This window comes from Diceros bicornis, chromosome 17 (assembly GCF_020826845.1).
Source record: "Diceros bicornis minor isolate mBicDic1 chromosome 17, mDicBic1.mat.cur, whole genome shotgun sequence".
Classification (NCBI taxonomy): domain Eukaryota; kingdom Metazoa; phylum Chordata; class Mammalia; order Perissodactyla; family Rhinocerotidae; genus Diceros; species Diceros bicornis.
The window spans coordinates 50,303,418-50,322,446 of record NC_080756.1 but is presented as its reverse complement, the minus strand read 5'-3'; the positions used below and the strand labels follow the sequence as shown (position 1 = coordinate 50,322,446).

General features: G+C 39.7%; 1 protein-coding gene across 2 annotated transcripts in view; it reads right to left on the bottom strand.

Moving 5' to 3' along the window:
• The window catches only part of STYK1 (serine/threonine/tyrosine kinase 1), a 40,863-nt gene extending 22,251 nt beyond the window's left edge, over positions 1 to 18,612 (bottom strand). The window contains exon 1 of one of the 2 annotated variants that reach the window (XM_058558764.1): positions 18,545 to 18,612. The gene's annotated coding sequence lies outside the window, so the exon portion shown is untranslated. The remainder of the gene's footprint in view (positions 1 to 18,544) is intronic. The other variant, XM_058558767.1, reaches the window with a different exon arrangement.
• Positions 18,613 to 19,029: the final 417 nt, after the last annotated feature.

Below are 19,029 nucleotides of genomic sequence, written 5' to 3'. Positions count from 1 at the left end.
GACCCAGGCAGGCAGAGAGACAAATGGACAGGAGAGTTCACAATCAGGAAATCAACTCAGCTGCCATTTACCTTAGTGCTGTGTCATACAGGGTGTGTCCTTGTAAAGATTCTATACATAGAATGTAATCCCAGGTAAACAAAAACAAATGCCTGGCAAGATGAAAAAGACACCTCTGGGAACACATAACTATCTCATTCTGCACAGCCAGGAGCAAACTGCAGACTCCCCTCTGTAGGAGTGGGTCAGCGTGCTTCAGAGCTGAGTGGCTGGGAGTGGCGGGAAGTAGAATTAGCACTGACCTGGTGCTGTGATAACAGAGTCAGAGGTTTGAACTTCTAATTCTGGTTTGGTAGGTGATTCATGGTGCATCCAGAAGCATATCACTTGACCTTGCCATTCCTTCTCTTCCTAGTTTAGGGACCAGGAGACCTGTTTCTCTCCTGAGGGCAGTAAAGAACTACAGAAAGCAGCAGGAAATGAATCAATCAGAAAACGTGCAGGCCAGGGGCCGGCCCCGTGGCTTAGCGGTTAAGTGCACGCGCTCCGCTACTGGAGGCCCGGGTTCGGATCCCGGGCGCGCACCGACGCACCGCTTCTCCGGCCATGCTGAGGCCGCGTCCCACATACAGCAACTAGAAGGATGTGCAGCTATGACATACAACTATCTACTGGGGCTTTGGGTAAAAACAAGGAGGAGGATTGGCAATAGATGTTAGCTCAGAGCCGGTCTTCCTCAGCAAAAAGAGGAGGATTAGCACGGATGTTAGCTCAGGGCTGATCTTCCTCACAAAAAAAAAAGAAAAAAAAAAACAAAAGGGGCAGGCCAACCAACAAGTCCCCTCAACCAACTATTCCACCTCGCCTCTCTCAAATTCTGAAGGCTCCCTTGGACCTGCATCTTCCTATCCATATCGTGGCAGCCCCAGAATCTTACAAGTTTTCCTTCCTCTCCCTACCCTGCCTATAATTTCCTATGGGGTAGTGGAAAGAGAAGAAGCTTTGGAGTTGGGCTTCTATTTGACTCTCAGTGCTACCATTCATCATGACTGTGTATAAGTTATCCTAACTTCCTGAGCCTCTGTTTTTCCATCTGTAAAGTGGAGACAATAATATCTATCTTTAGAGACTGTTGAAAGTTATATGGGATAGTTTATGTAACATACCTAGTACAGTGCCAGGCCCATTACAGACAATCAATATATATGAATCTTCTCTTCCTCCCTCCCTTCTTCACCTGCCTCCCAGGTTGGGAGGTAGTCACATAGCTGTACCAATCAGGTAAGCATATATAACTGAAAATAACAAGACAAAACAAAAAACCTATTACTGAAATATGTATAATATTTGTAGATCTAAGTATATGTAGTCCTGCATATGAAGAGGGAGTTAAAGTAACCATAAAGTTAATGTGGGTTTTAAAACTCTTCATACATCAACTGGGTGTCATTTGACAGCCTAAGTATTACACCTGCTAGGAGGTCTTTGAATTTTACAATCATGTTGAGGAAGGGAGATTTAAACAAGATGGATCAAAGAGCATAATGCTGTGAACTAAGGTATAAAAACAGATAGAATGCTAGACAGTGGTATATTAATTAATTAGTTAATTAATTAACCTTCTGTCCCTAAATTTCTCAACTCCTTCTAGCTGATTCCATTGATACTACTATCTGCTGGCTAAATTTTCACCCAGTTCCTGAACCAGCCTTGAAAGAGGCAGTAAGGAGCTCAATAGTCTCAGCTCCCCTCTCTCCATTCTTACCATACTCCCCAATCTGAGAAGACATAACCTTGCTCCATTTTCACAAGGTCTGTCCTCCAGCTACTCATGCTTCATATCCATCCAAGCATTGTCAAATCTGGAGCCCTATCCTGAATGCTTCACAGGTGGATAGGGCCTTATTGTCCTCTCTGCCTAAACCAACCCTTTTTCATGAGATTAGAACCTTTGCTCTATAATCTGCTTACTGAGGTCCTGCTACAAATGGAAACACCCCCCTAGATAAATACCGCTGCTGGCCTGGTGCCTGAATAATGGCCATCACCAAATCCCCACTCTATTTCATTCCCACTCACGTACCCCTGGACCTCTCGCCTCTGTGCTCTGCTCATCACACTAAAAACCCAAGTTTCTTATGCTTGCCTACACTTGACTCTATAACTGAACAGTTCACCTTTACCTAGAGTCTACCTCTACAACCTAGTTAGTTTATCTCAAATCACTCACTCAGACAACTGGCCCTAAAGCTAATGAGAGATAAGAGAAAAACGTCACCAGTGGATACAGGCAAAAGGAAGATCACTCATGGTCATAGATAGAGCAGTTGTAGGGCAGTAGCAGAGTCAGAGAGTGGGGTGGTTCAGGGATAAACAGAAGTTGAGGATAGAGAGAAAAATGTGTTTAGGTCACTTTTCTAAGATGTTTAACTATGAATGAGAGGACTAAGATAAGGAGTTCAGGGAGGACTTATATGGCTGATTTGTTTGGAAACTTAGGGCTCCAGCAAGATGAGGAAGGGTACTAGCACACTTTGGGGCGGAGGGGCATGTTCTAGGCCTGAATATATTACAAAGCCTAACACACACATAAACATACACACACACACTCACACACAATGACACTGAAAAACAGAAAGACTAATAGAAGACATAAATATCCCAGATATAAACTACATATTTGGGACTTTAATCTAAAGAAGTCAGCATGAAACAAAATAAGCAAATTCTCAAACTGGCTGTACATTAGAATCTCTTAGGGAGCTTTTTAAAAAATACCAAGGCTGGGGCCACTCCCACGCCTGGTGGAGATTATAATGATGATGAATCCCATGAGTCATGTTTTTACCTATCAGCACTGAAAAAACGGAATGCTTCCCAGGAGATACTAAACTATAGCTGAGGTTGAGAACTACTGAGATTGATTATGCATTATATGATTATGCATAATATGCATCTTATGGGTTACTCATTTGCCAAAAATAATTTAGATCCTTGCCTCATCCCTATGCAAAAACAAATTTAAGTTAGAAAAATGACTATATGTTTTAAGAAACATAAAAAATAACAGTATAAATTATATTGGATGGGGGCCAGCCCAGTGGCGCAAGTGGTTAGGTGTGCATGCTCTGCTGCAGCAGCCCGGGGTTCACCGGTTGGGATCCCGGGCACACACCGGTGCACTGCTTGTCAAGCCATGCTGTGGCGGTTTCCCATATAAAGTAGAGGAAGATGGGCATGGATGTTGGCTCAGGGCCAGTCTTCCTCAGCAAAAAAAGAGGAGGATTGGCATCAGATGTTAGCTCAGGGCTGACCTTCCTCACAAAATAATAAATAAATGAAAATAAATTATATTGGATGGTGAGGACTTGCTAAGTTTAAAAGAAAATATTCCTTCTAGTAGAAAAAAAAATCACAAAGAAAAGATCATCCAATCAATCCATGAATAAAAATATAGAAATTTTATAGTAATAAATAAGAAAATTACTAAGAAGTCAATACATAAATGGTACTGGAAAGTGAAAAACAAAAGAAAACCAATTCACCAAACCAGATGTTTAACAAACATGGAAGCAGGGTGAAGTAAAATTAAAGATGTTCAACTTAACTAGTAATTACTTAATACACATTAAAATAAAAACAAAGTGCAATTTTTTTGCCTATCCATTTAAGGAAAAAAAAATTGAAAGAGAGAATTTTGATGCTCTGAAGAGCTCTATTTTAAAAAGCCCACTCTTATGGAGGGATGGTTCAACATTAGCAAATCAATCAACGTGATACACCACATTAATAAAATGAAGAATAAAAATCACATGATCATCTCAATAGATGCAGAGAAAGCATTTGACAAGATACAGCATCCATTTCTGGTAAAAACTCTGCATAAAATGGGTATAGAGGGAAAGTACCTCAACATAATAAAGGCCATATATGACAAACCCACAGCTAACATCATCTTCCATGGTGAAAAACTGAAAGCTATCCCTCTAAGAACAGGAACGAGACGAGGATGCCCACTCTTACCACTCCTATTTAACACAGTATTGGAAGACCTAGCCAGAGCAATCAGGCAAGAAAAAGAAATAAAAGGGATCCAAATTGGAAAGGAAGAAGTAAAACTGTCACTATTTGCAGATGACATGATTTTACACATAGAAAACCCTAGAGAATCCACCAAAAAACTTTTAGAAGTAATAAATGAATACAGTAAAGTTGCAAGACACAAAATCAACATACAAAAATCAGTTGTATTTCTATACACTAACAACGAAGTAGCAGAAAGAGAAATTAAGAATACAACCCCATTTACAATTGCAACAAAGAGGATAAGATACCTAGGAATAAACTTAACCAAAGAGGTAAAAGATCTGTACACAGAAAACTATATAACATTGCTGAAAGAAATTGAAGAAGACACAAAGAAATGGAAAGATATTCCATGCTCTTGGATTGGAAGAATTAACATTGTTAAGATGTCCACGCTTCCTAAAGCAATCTATAGATTCAATGCAATCCCTATCAAAGTTGTACAACATTTTTCACAGAAATAGAACAAAGAATTCTAAAATTTATATGGAAAAACAAAAGACCCCAAATAGCCAAAGGAATCCTGAGAAAAAAGAACAAAGCTGGAGGTATCACACTCCCTGATTTCAAAATATACTAGAAAGCTATAGTAACCAAAACATCATGGTATTGGCACAAAAACAGACACACAGATCAATGGAATAGATTCGAAAGCCCAGATATAAATCGACGCATCTATGGACAGCTAGTCTTCAACAAAGGAGCCAAGAACATACAATGGAGAAAGGAAAGTCTCTTCAACAAATGATGTTGGGAAAACTGGACAGCCATATGTGAAAAAATGAAAGTAGACCATTATCTTACACCATACACAAAAATTAACTCAAAATGGATTAAAGACTCCAATGTAAGACAAGGAACCATGAAACTTCTAGAAGAAAACATAGGCAGTACGCTCTTTGATATCAGTCTTAGCAACATATTTTCAAGCACCATGTCTGACAGGGCCAGAGAAACAATAGAAAAAATAAACAAGTGGGACTACATCAAACTAAAAAGCTTCTGCACAGCAAAGGAAACCATCAACAAAACGAAAAGACAACCTAACAATTGGGAGAAGATACTTGCAAACCCTACATCTCATAAGGGGTTAATCTCAAAAATATATAAAGAACTCATGCATCTCAACAACAAAAAAACTAACAACCCAATTAAAAAATGGGCAAAAGACCTGAACAGACATTTCTCCAAAGAAGATATACAGATGGCCAACAGACACATGAAAAGATGTTCAACATCATTAACCGTGAGGGAAAGGCAAATCAAAACTACAATGAGAGATCACCTCACGCCCGTCAGAATGGCTGTAATTAACAAGACAGGAAACAACAAGTGTTGAAGAGGATGTGGAGAGAAGGGAACTCTCATACACTGCTGGTGGGAGTGCAAACTGGTGCAGCCACTATGGAAAACAGTATGGAGATTCCTCAAAAAATTAAGGATAGAACTACCATATGATCCAGCTATTCCACTGCTGGGTATTTATCCAAAGAACTTGAAAACACCAATGCGTAAAGATACATTGTATCTTGTATTCATTACAGCATTATTCACAATAACCAAGACTTGGAAGCAACCTAAGTGCCTATCAAGGGACGAATGGATGAAGATGTGTTATATATACACAATGGAATACTACTCAGCCATAAGAAACGATGAAATCCAGCCATTTGTGACAACATGGATGGACATTGATGGTATTATGCAAAGTGAAATAAGTCAGAAGGAGAAGGTCAAATACTGTATGATCTCACTCATTAAGTAGTAGACAAAAACAACAACAAACAAACACATAGAGACAGAGATTGGATTGGTGGTTACCAGAGGAGAAGAAGGGAGGGAGGGGGTCGAAAGGGATAATTAGGCACGTGTGTGGTGATGGAGTGTAATTAGTATTTGGGTGATGAACATGAGAACATGATGTAATCTATGCAGAAATAGAAGTATAATGATGTACACCTGAAATTTATACAATGTTATAAACCAATGTTACTGCAATAAAAAAGAAAAAAATAATAAAAATAAAATAAAAAGCCCACTCTTCCACATTGACAGTGAATCTAAATTCCTACATTTATGGAAAAAATTTGGCAATATGTAAATAAAGAGCCTTATGGGCCGGCCCCGTGGCTTAGCGGTTAAGTGGACGTGCTCCGCTGCTGGCGGCCCGGGTTCGGATCCCGGGCGCGCACCGATGCACCGCTTTTCTGGCCATGCTGAGGCCGCGTTCCACATACAGCAACTAGAATGATGTGCAGCTATGACATACAACTATCTGCTGGGGCTTTGGGGGGAAAAAATAAATTTAAAAAAAGAGCCTTAATGACATTCATACTTTTGAGTCAGTAATTTCTCTCCTAGAGTCAATTATAAGAGGATTTTTTTTTTAATGGAAGATGTTTCTGATCACATATATATTATTTCTTTTGAAAGCAGAAATAGGTATTTGCTTCAAAATAATCCCAGGACTTGGAGAAGGAGAAGTGGGTGGAGATATAAATGAAACAAGATTGGCCACGTGTTGAAAATTGTTGAATTTGGGTGATTAATACATGGGTAGTCATCCTACCATCCTACTTATTTTTTCTGCTTTTGTAAATATTTGATATTTTCTGCAATAAAAAAATTAAAATAGAAATAAACTTAAATTTTCATCAAGAAGAGTGTGATGGTTAATTGTATGTGTCAACTTGGCCAGGCCAAGTTATCAAGATATATAGTCTAACGTTACTCTAGATGTTTCTATCAAGGAATTTTTTAAATGAGATTAACATTTAAGTCAGGGACTTTGACTAAAGCTGATTACCCTCCATAATGTGGGTGTGCCTCATCCAGTCACTTGCAGATCTTAACAGAAACAAATTGACTTCCTCATAAGAAGAGGGAATGCGGCCAGCAGACTGCCTTTGGACTCAAACTACAACTCTTCCCTAGGTCTCCAGCCGGCTGGTCTCCCCTGAGGACTTTGGACTTGCCAAGCATCCACAGATTCCTTAAAATAAATCTCAACAGATATAGATACATAGATTCAGAGATACATAGATATACATACACACATACACATCTTGTTGATTCTATTTCTCTGGAGAACCCTCACTAATACAAAGAGGGATGTCAAATTTTTATATAGCTGTATAATGGAATACTATAAACATATTAATTTTATGTTCATGAAAATTTTTAATAAATGGAGAATTTTTTATGTTAGGTTAGGTGATAAAAGCAGATAATATATATATGTATGTATATATATAGAAGGCACAATTTTATTGGTTAGAGGAAAACACTTGTGCAGGGGAACCCCAAAGAAAAGCATATCAGAATGTTACAGCAACAATGATAGCAGTAAGAATAATTTTTTTCCTCTACTTTTTGTTTTCCACATTGTCTGAATTAAGCCTCAATTATTTCAAAATAAGAAAATGGAAAGGAAGAAAAGCTTAAGGCAGAAAAATTTGAAAGCAGAGACATCAAAAGAAAAAAATTGGCTGCGAGTGACAGAAAAGGGGAAAAAAACTTCTTCAAGAACTAGTGATCAGAATTAAAGACTAAGTAGAATCACTAAATCAAGATTTATGGCTTCAAAAGGGTTCTCTTGGTCTACAGTCAAGGTGAAGACCTGGAGTTTAACAAGTTCTTCCTTGTTGCTTGCTAAAGGCACTATCTTTTCTACCTGAGAGAGGGTCAAGTTGGAACTGCCAGGAACAAAGTCAATATATCATCGCCATCAGACTGCGGAATAGTAGAAAGAATTACAGAGTTAGGTATGCAGGATGGATTTATCTCAGCCTTGTAGCATCTTGGTTTCCTAATCTATACAACTGAGATAATCATGACCACTTACCTCAGAGGATTCTAATGAAATTAATGCGAATGTAAAAGTGTCCTTCAAAGGTGGTAGATACCGGTTCCTCTTCCAGCAAGGATTCATTTGTGTAACATAATTACTTTCAGACCAAGGGTTCCAACTTAGCGTTCCTGCAAATTACATTCTACTTGAGGTTCTCTAACTTTGCTTACAACTGCCCCACAATAATGGTCTCAAGAGAGTGTGGCTTTCCTTCAAAGCATTGGCACAAATGTGGATAAAATCCCTTTCCTCTTAACAGAGGTGCAATGCAATGAAAGTGCCAAAAGACTTGCTAAACATTAGGAGAGAATAGTTGGAAAACAAATTCAGTGAGCACAAAGTGCAGAATCAGTGTGTGTGTGTGTGTGTGTGTGTGTGCGGATGTGGACGTGGATGTGTGAAGGGTGTGGGTGTGTATTTTCCTAAGGAGTAGTTTGCAGTTCTGCTATAGCTGGCTTCTTATCTTATTATAGCCACACCGCAGCCCAACAGCTGGCCCCACCTCAGCCATCTGCCTTTGCCCTTTACTCCCCTGCTCTGAACTTGTATGCCTGAGCAAGGTGCTGTTTTTAGACACTTCTTTCCTTAAGGTCTTTTAAATCTTCCACGATAAAGGCCAAAAAGGCATATTCCTAGGTTTCACCTCACTTTCAGCTTTTATTAAAGTCTCAGAAGCATAGCCCAGCCCCTTTCTGAAGTCTAATGTACCCACCTCTGCTGTTAATTAACTGTGCACTCTTGAGCAAATCACTTACTCTCTCCTAAACCTCAGTTTTCTCAACTGTTAAAACTAGGCTTACAATATTATCAAACTCCAAGAGTCGTGGTAGGAATTAAATGATACTTAGAACAAGATCTAGCACATAGTAAATAGTAGCTGTTACTAATTATTCCTATTATAGAAATAAAAATATTCCTATAATAATTACTATTATTATTATTCTTCAAATTATGACATCTTCAAATGACCTCTCCTTTTGGATAAGATCTTCATCCTATGCAGCATCAATATCATAATACATAATTAGAATACTCATATTTCTGAGTATCACACAAGAATAAGAGAATTATTTCCTGAGACATAAGTTTAATGTATCCTTACAGTAAATCTTACCTAGGCTTCTACTACAATTTTCTCACCTTTCTTCTACAAGGTATCTGTTTTTTTTAAATCTTAAATTCTCAACTCTATTGCTCTTTTTTATAACATTGCTAAATAGTTGTTGAATTTAAAATATCATATACATGGGGCCCAGCCCTGTGGCATAGTGGTTAAGTTCAGTGTGCTCTGCATTGGCAGCCCAGGGGGCAGTTTCAGATCCCAGGCACAGACTATACCACTCGTCACCCATGTTGTGGCAGCAACCCATATACAAAATAGAGGAAGACTGGCACAGATGTCAGCTCAGCATGAGTCTTCCTCAGCAAAAAAAAAAAAAAAAAATCATATACTTACAACACCACATCCACTTTTATTTTAGATTCAGATTTTAGACTGCTTTTCCTAGACTCTAACTCCCAAAACTTAAACCAGTGTGGTTGTCTTTGAGGAGCGTTTTGAAAGTCTCAATGCCCATGATGCATCAATTAAGTCAGAATCAGACTCTCTGGGAATGAGAACCAGGTACCGGGGTTTTGTTTAAACCTCCCAAGGTTAATTCCAATATGCAGTCAAGTTTGGGAACTCTGCCTTAAATCCTCATTACCTTCCTTTCTTAATTAATACAGAGGAAATTCACCAGGCTCTAACTTAATAAATAAAGTTCTAAATTGGCAGCAACGTTTTAGTATTCTCTTTCTCTCTTTCCTTGTTTCTATGTCATTTGGGGCAAGTTTTATCACTTCCTTTGGGTTTTTTTGTTTTGTTTTGGCTTTTTTTAGTGAGGAAGACTGGCCCTGAGCTAACATCTGTGCCAATCTTCCCCCTTTTTGTATATGGGATGCCGCCACAGCATGCCTTGATGAGCGGTGTGTAGGTCTGTGCCTGGGATCCAAACCCGTGAACCCCAGGGAGCCAAACTCTAGCACGTGAACTTAACCACTATACCACTGGGCTGGCCCCTGCTTCCTTGTTTATTTTTTTTCCCCCCAAAGCCCCAGTAGATAGCTGTATGTCGTAGTTGCACATCCTTCTAGTTGCTGTATGTGGGACGCGGCCTCAGCATGGCCAGAGAAGCTGTGCGTCGGTGCAGGCCCGAGATCTGAACCCGCGCCGCCAGCAGCGGAGCGCGCGCACTTAACCGCTAAGCGGTGGGGCCGGCCCCTTCCTTGGGTTTTAATTCCTAATCTATAACTAATAGATCATAATCCTTGCGCTACCTAACCAGAGACATTCTGACAAGGCAAATGAGACAAAATAAATGAAAGGACTTGAACATTTTAGAATAAAAGTATTCCAGAAATCCAAGATCATGTTCTACCCTCCCTGCCCCCTCCACTGCCCCTCTACATGCCCACCGCCATCTCTTCTGAGGTATCCCTGCTACCCACAGTTAAACCTTTTCTATAGTAAAGGATTGGGGGATAAGCTGTTGTTCAGGCTTTGGTATTGCACAGAATTTCAAGCCAACTCTACTCATTGCTCTATTATTTGTTGATTATACTTTTTCTTCTCTCATATATCACTACTACTAACTTTTAGGGAGAGAAACATTAATGCATCTAAAGAGAGGTGATGTGAGATGCACTTCAGAGAAAAATTTGAGATCCAATGAACTTTAGTAATGCTATTTCTATACCAGCGTGGACTCCAGTATGATGAGGCCCTGGCATTAACATTCACTTTGACTTCAGCTGCTTTCTTCCCTAAAATTCACCGTATTTTCCTCACCTAGATTATTTCTCAATAGAAAGTTGTAGGAGAAATGAAGAGTGAAAGGAAATAATCCTTTCCTAATACAGGCAAAGGAATTAGGAGATTTCAGTTATGGCCCTGGATCAGCAACTTCTTGTGTGTGACCTTAAGCAAGCCAATTAACATCTCTTGCCAGAGGGCTGTCTGTAAAGAATTGTGAAAATACAAGGCATTACAAGACTAAAAATACAAGGCATTATAATTATTTATTGATAGCCACTGGAGAGTATCCAAGAAAGCAAAACTGTGGTGAAACCAAGGATATATAAATTATATTTACATAGAAGAGAATTCAGAAGTGTAAAACCAGAGGAAAGGTGGACAACAGAGTTTTTCTCTATCCTTTTAAGTAGGGAATTTAATACCTTATATCATTCCTTCAAAATGGGTATGGAATCCAGTCCTTCTTTTTTTTTTTTTTAAAGATTTTATTTATTTATTTTTCCCCCAAAGCCCCAGTACATAGTTGTCTGTCTTAGCTGCACATCCTTCTAGTTGCTGTATGTGGGACGCGGCCTCAGCATGGCTGGAGGAGGGGTGCCTTGGTGCACACCCAGGATCCGAACCCTGGCGGCTGGCAGCGGAGCGCACGCACTTAACCGCTAAGCCACAGGGCCGGCCCTGGAATCCAGTTCTTCTAGTAGAATCTCTATTTGCTGTCTGTCAACAGAGCGAGATCTACAGAAAAATCAAGAACTGTAAGTGTGCCCCTACAAAGATGCCCACAGCAGTTTAAGGCCAAGGAATGTGAATGTTGCTAGAAACACCTGCTACCCTCCTGGCTTCTTGATTTGTCCTGGGAATAAAAATGTGGCAGTGACATGAACTTTAAAGATTTGTTTGATCTTACTTTTTGAAATGAAAGAGCAACAAAGATCCCAACAAAGACGGGATAGGAGAACAAAGATCATGAGTTTAAAGTCTAAACTCCAGAGGAAAACTCAAAAGTGTTTGCTTAATATTCACGTAAATCGAAGAACACAAATATGTTAAGTACTGTTCACCATCCCTGCTCTGGTTTCCTCCTCTCTATGCCTCCTCTAACATATTTTTGGGCCTTTTTCCAGGACCCAAGTAAGAAGGTTAAATTTAGGTATCGTATCCTCGATCTATAGTCTCTCTCCCTTCTTTTCCACTAAACCCAGAGTCTTTCCACGAGTCGGCATGGAGCAGAGGTCAGACAATAAACCAAGTGAAGCAATCTGCTCTGGACTCCCCCCGCTCTGCTTAAATGTCCTTAACTGACATTTATGCCCAGCACAGCTTCCTTGATACTGGTTTTTGTTTCTCATTACTGCCTAGTACTTTTTATGGCGTATAGCTAAAGTGACAAACATTTATATAGTGCTTACCATGTGTTGGGCACTGTTCTAAGCACTTTACCTATAATAAGTCATTCAGTTCTCACAGAGGAAGAAGCTGGAGCACAGAGAGGTTAAGTACAGTAACTTGCTTCAGATCACACAGCTCCTAAGCAGGGATTTGGAACTCCAACCCAGGTCGTGTGGCTTTAGGATCTGTATTCTTATGTCGTACTATACTGCCTCCCTGGTAGATTCTTTTTTTTTCTCTCTCTCTCTCTAAAGCCCCAGTACATGGTTATATATCCTAGTTGTAAGTCATTCTAGTTCAATGTGAGCCACCCCCACAGCCGGCAACTGACAGACGGGAGGTGTGGTTCTGCCACCAGGAAGTGAACCCAGCCGCTCAAGCGGTGCGCAACAATCTTTAACCACTAGGCCGTCAGGTCTGACTCCCTAGTAGATTCTTGAAAACTTTATTTTGCAAAATTAGAATTACCTTTAATATTGCTTTTGTTTTTTTAATTGAGACATAATTCACATACCATAAAATTTTCACACTTAAAGTGCACAATTCAGTGGTTTTTAGTATATTCACAAAGTTGTGCAACCATCACCCCTATCTAGTTTTATAATATTTTCACCACCCCTCACAAAAACCTGTACCAATAGCAGTCACTCCTCATTGCCTCTCCCCCCAGCCCCTGGCAATCACTCATCTATTTTCTCTTTATGGATTTGCCTATTCTGGACATTTCATATAAATTGAATCATACAATTTGTACAGAGGAACAGAACCAATAGGTTATATATAAATATAATATACATTATATAAATTATATTCCTAATTTTAATTCCCATTAATTTTATTCCTATTAATTCCTAATATTATATAAATATATATAAAAGAGGAGATTTATTATAGCAATTGGTTCAAGAGGTTATGGAGGCCGAGAATTCCCACAATCTGCTGTCACCAGCTGGAAACAAGCTGGAGAACCAGGAAAACCAGTAGTATAATTCAGTCTGAGGCTAAAGGCCTGAGAACCGGAAGCCACTGGTATAAACCCAGGAGTCTGAAGGCCGGAGAACCCAGAGCTCCAATATTGGAAAGCAAGACAAGATGGATGTCCCACCCCCAGAAAAGAGACAGAATTCACCCTCCCTGCCTTTTTGTTCCATTCTGGCCCTCAGTGGATTGGATGATGTCCACTCACACTGGGGAGGAAGATCTTCTTTACTCAGTCTACTGATTCAAATACTAATCTTTCCAGAAACATCCTCACAGACACACCCAAAAATAACATTTTACCAGCTATCTGGGCATCTCTTAGCCTAGTCAAGTTAATATATAAAATTACCCATCATATCCATGTTGTAGCATAAGTTATTCCTTTTTGTGGCTGAATAATATTCCATTGTATGAATATACCTCTTTTTGTTTATCCATTTATCAGTTAATATACATTTGAATAGTTTCCACTTTTTCACTATTATGAATAATGCTGCTATGAACATTTAGAAACAAGTTTTTGTGTGAACATATGTTTTCATTTCTCTTGGGTATATACCTAGCAATGGAATTGCTGGGTCACAAGGTAACTCTGTTTAAATTTTGAGGAACTGCCAACTATTTTCCAAAGTGACCGCACCATTTTACATTCTCACTAGCAATTTATAAGGGGTCCAGTTTCACCATATCCACTAATGATTCTCACCAACACTTGTTGTTTTCTGTATTTTTTATTGTAGCCTCCCTAATTGACATGAAATGATATCTCATTGTGGTTTTGATTTGCATTTCCCTGATGATTAATAATACTGAGCATCTTTTCATGTGCTTATTGGCCATTTGTATGTCTTCTTTGAAGAAATGTCCATTCAAATGCTTTGCTCATTCTTTAATTGGGCTATTTGTCTTTTTATTGTTTAGTTTTAAGTGTCCTTTATGTATTCTGGATACTAAACCCATATTTTATATATGATTGCAATATCTTCTCCCATTTTGTGTGTTATCTTTTCTCTTTTGACAGTGTCCTTTGAAGCACAATAATTTCTAATTTTGATGAAGTCCAATTTATCTATTTTTTTTTTTGGTTGCTTGAGCTTTTAGTGTCGTATCTAAAAAACCCAAAATCATGAAGATTTACACCTGTGTTTTTTCCTAAGAATTTAATAGTTTTATTTCTTACATTTAGGTCTTTGATCCATTTTGAGTTAATTTCTGCATATGGTGTGAGGTAGGGATTCAACTTCATTCTTTTGCATGTGGACATCCAGTTGTTCCAGCACAATTTGTTAAAAGGATTCTTTTTCCCCTAATGAATTTTTTGTAGAAAATCAAATGGTCATAGGTATATGGGTTTGTTTTAGGACTCTCAATTGTATTCCATTGGTCCTATATCTATCCTTAGGCCAGTAGCACACAGTCTTAATTACCATAGCTTTGTAGTAAGTTTTAAAATCATTAAGTGGGAGTCCTCCAACGTTGTTCTCTTTTTGAAGATCATTTTGGATATTCTAAGTCCCTTGTGTTCCTATATGAATTTTAAAATCAGCTTGACCTTTTCTGAAAAAAAAAGACATCTGGAATTTTGAGAGAGAGTACATTGAATATATAGATCAATTTGGGGAGTACTGGCATCTTAATAATATTAAGTCTCCCTACCTAAGGACATAGGATGTCTTTCCATTTATTTAGGTCTTCTTTAGTTTCTTTCAATGATATTTTGTAGTTTTTGGTGTACAAGTCTCATTTGTTGTTGATGATAATATTTATAGTTCCATGGCCTTTAAAGGTTAAACTAGAATTTATGTATGATTTGGTAAGACCACAGAATGTTGTGTCTCTGAGAAAATCAGTTCTAGAACAAGTTGGATAATACATGCCTCCTGGAGTCTCGCCAGACATGCTATCCATATCAAATACCAAGGCATGATATAAGGCCACTACCGATCTTTCTCATATCTGGATAAGTACAGAATGTAGGGCATTACATTCTGTAGTTCTCAGTGTCAGGACCCAGTTTATTTTCTTTGACAGCCCTGAGTTGGTCTAAATTTCTCAGGTTGCTGTGAATTGTTAGGAATAGAGAAGGTGTCCAAAGAATCACTCGTTAAATTCCTATCAACATAAATGCTTCTACATATCTAACCTAAAGAGAATACTGCTCCCTGAGTACTCACCCAAAATATGTTTGACTGAGGTTTAAATAAAAGCCACAAACGTGCAGCCCCCAATATCTCTGTTAAACCCCATAACTCAGGTGAAGATAAGGGGATTTCCATCTAGCATAGAGAGTTTTATCCCAGAGTTCAATGAATTTCTTTTTGTGAATAATTTATCTCACACACTATCTGAATATCTATAAACCCACAACCTGTCACCAGTTAGAGCCTTGCTGATACAATGAAATCTTTATTGCCCATCTGTTTATAGATAACCTGAGCTCATACTTTCATTTTTAAGTCAGCCTGCCTCTATTTCCCAGTCAATGTTAACTCAGTGAATTAAAAATAATCAATTTTAATATCAGCCCAAGAAGAGCAGACTTAGAAAGATAAATATGGTTGTGGTAAAGGGGATGGGTTTACAGACAATTATAAAATCACATTTGGTTTATCTACATTTCTTTTTTCCCAATTCTGTAAAACCAGAATATTCTTCAAAGTTATCTTCATTTTTATAATAGAAAGCCACTTGAGAAGAATCCATGGCTGTTTTACCAATTTCATATTGCACGTGGAAACTCAGGTCTAAAGTGAAAAGGTGACTTGCCTAGGGTCAGAAAATAAATCCAATATAATCAGATGGGAGACCTCCTGATGATGAATCCATTATTGGACCATCCTAAGAGTGGGACGTGGGTGAGGACAAGAAAGACAGGGAGTGACATCGAGGTCACTTGGTGTTATGGGAGTTGCTTGGGCTTCAAGAAGGGATGCAAACACAGAGGCTCAACTCTGTGTCAAAATGCCATTCTCTTCCCACACTGTAAAGGAAGTAACCACTCCATAACCCATATCTTCTGTGCCACTGTAGTCACACCGCCCTGCTACAGAAACCAAAACAAAAATAGTAAAAACAGCAACCCTGTCTTCCATTTCTTATTCTCTCTGACAAGCACACTATGAAATGCAACATGAGCTCCACAAAGGCCCTAGAAGTCTAAACATGTATGACCAGTAGAGCCCTTCGAAAGCAACAAAAAACCCTAACCTCCATAATTTACTGATGAGGAAACCGAGGCACAGAGTTTATTTGTCTTCCAACAGCTAATTAGCATGTAAGCTACGACTAGCATCGTGCGTCTTGAATCTCCATCTGGCGCTCTTTTCACTACAATTTTCCGTCATTCATAAGGCTGACTGGATATTTGATCCCTTTTTTAATTCAGTTAAGTTTTGTAGGGATGAGAATGAGGAGGAAGATCCCGGTTCTTGGAATTCATAATGTGCATATACTTTCATAGTTTCTTCTGCCTGCTGGTCCTTTGGGCTGTACATGTGTCTGGACTAGCTTCTGGAAATCTCTAACTCATATGTGTCGAAAGTTAGAGCATTTATACTCCCGCTGTATTTTCATTGCTGGCACTGCAGGGCTTTAAGAATATTATAGTGAATACTCTGCTTCTTCCTTCTTCCTCCACCAGAACTCATTTTGACTCATACTAAGATACCAGCCCCAAGTATGGCTAAAGGGGTCAGGCATTGAGACCTATGGGGAAAGACCACAGACACTTGCGGTTCAAGGAAGGAGGTGGGTGGCTAAAGGAAGGCTGAAAATCTATCGTTACTACTTTGTTTTCCATCAGCTTTATAGGCAGATTCCACAAATCCAGCCAGTCTGGTCTGAAGCTGCCCTGCCTTGTTTTAAGCCACCAAGTTTGTGGTGATTTGTTAGAGCAGCAATAGGAAACTAACAAACTCAGGTTAAAACAAAACAGCTGCAGAATCACATAACTCCCAGCAGAAGTTTGGAGCACATGCTTGCAGGAGCTGGTTGTGAGGGGCTGGGAAAGGTGGGAAAACAGTTTCTGCAGAAGACAACAGAAAGACATGGGATGCTCAACTAACATTGAATGTGTGCATACTTAGAGAACTAGTAATTGTCATGAGTTGAAGTGTGCCACCCAAAATTCTTACATTCAAGTCCTAGTTTCCAGTACATCAGAATGTGACCTTATTTGGAAATAGGGTCTTTACAGAGATAAAGTCATTAGGGTGGGCCCTAATCCAATATGACTGGTGTCCTTAAAAATGGGGGAAATTTGAAGACAGACACATATGCAGGGAGGATACCATGTGAACATGAAGACTGCCATCTATAAGCCAAAAAAGAGGCCTGGGGCAGATCCTTCCCTCATAGCCCTCAGAAAGAACCAACCCTGTCAACACCTTGATTTCAGACTTCTAGCCTCCAGAACTGTGAGAGAATAAATTTCTATTGTTTAAGCTAATCAGTTTGTGGTACTTTGTTATAGCAGCCCTAGCAAACTAACACAGTGATGAAGGCACTGAAAAAAGAATACGATTTTCACTGAAGCAAATACTTGGTCATGTCTCATGAAGACCTGGATGGCCCATAGCTGGCTGTGAGGAGTACTGAGGAGGGTAAAGGAGGTCGACAGCACAAAGCCCTGTGTCCAGGTGCATTTCAGTGTGGCTGTGCCACACATTACAGTAGCCTTTATTTCCACAACTACTGATGACTCTAAGTAGTGGCAAGAAAGCTTGGTCTGAAATGTAAGAAAAACTCAGATGGGGAGAGGATTCGTGACGGAAGGCAGCCACGATCACAGAAATGAAAGGGAAAGAAAGGAGACAAAATGGGGTAGAGGTTGAGGCATTGATAGTGAGAAAGGAAAGAGACACAGAAAAAGAGGAGACAGATTAAGAAGAAAACAAATTAGGTCACCAAGGAACAGCATATTACACGTACAGTTTTTAAGCATGGTTACAGATATTATCTCTTTTAAATATCACAACGACCCTGTGAGGTAATTATATTATTATTTATGCTTCACACATGACGAAGCTGAGAGCAGTGAGCCCACACATCTGAACGACTAGGTAGCCCCGTGACAAGTAATTCCTGTGCCCTGCTTGTTTCCATCTCTACTCTCCTGATTGCTCCCTCCCCAGAAATACACAGAGGCCCCTCACCACTAGGCTTTCTTGCTGCTCTTCTCTCTGCCAAGACTGCTGAGGCAGGTCTAGTCTCTTGTCATAAAAACGTGGAAGCCAAAACCCACCAGATGCTGGTTCCAAAGAAACACAGACTAATACACCTGGTGATTATTGTTTGTTCACATAATATACAACAGCCGCTCGCAACCGTCTCACTCCCAACCTCCTCCCTCGTTTTCTGGCCAAATGTCAAAAATCCACCCTTAGACGCATCCCTGCTATCCCCCTCCCAACGCTCCGTACCCCCAAATCCCCGTTCACTACCGTGTCCCTCCTCGGGTCACTGGGGTTTCAGATGGAACTGGTCCAGCCAGGAAAAGAAAAAAAAAAAAAAAAAGAAGGAAAGAAAGAAATGACCGGTTTGGGTAGGGAAGGTGTGCCAGCCTCAAGGAAATGCTTTTCCGTCCCTCCTTCCCACTGTGGGGCGTGGCTGCCAGCAAAGGATGGAGTTTGGGCGGGCTCCCCACAAAGGGAAGTCTGCGGGCATTGAGGTTTCCGGGACTCACCACATACCAGCCAGCAGGAAACCTCTGCTGAAACTGTAAAAGCTGGACTTGTTGCTGATCTACTTACTCTTTTCCTTCTCTAGTGATTGCTAGATGGTCAGGTATAGGGAGACGCCAGGCCAGGTGAAAAGGGAAATTCATGAATGAGGGCAACAGCGCCACCTCGTGTCCGACTCCGTAGCAGCTGCCTTCTTTGGTGCTCAAAATGGTCGGGATTTCTCATTTAGCTTGATTAGTCCCCTC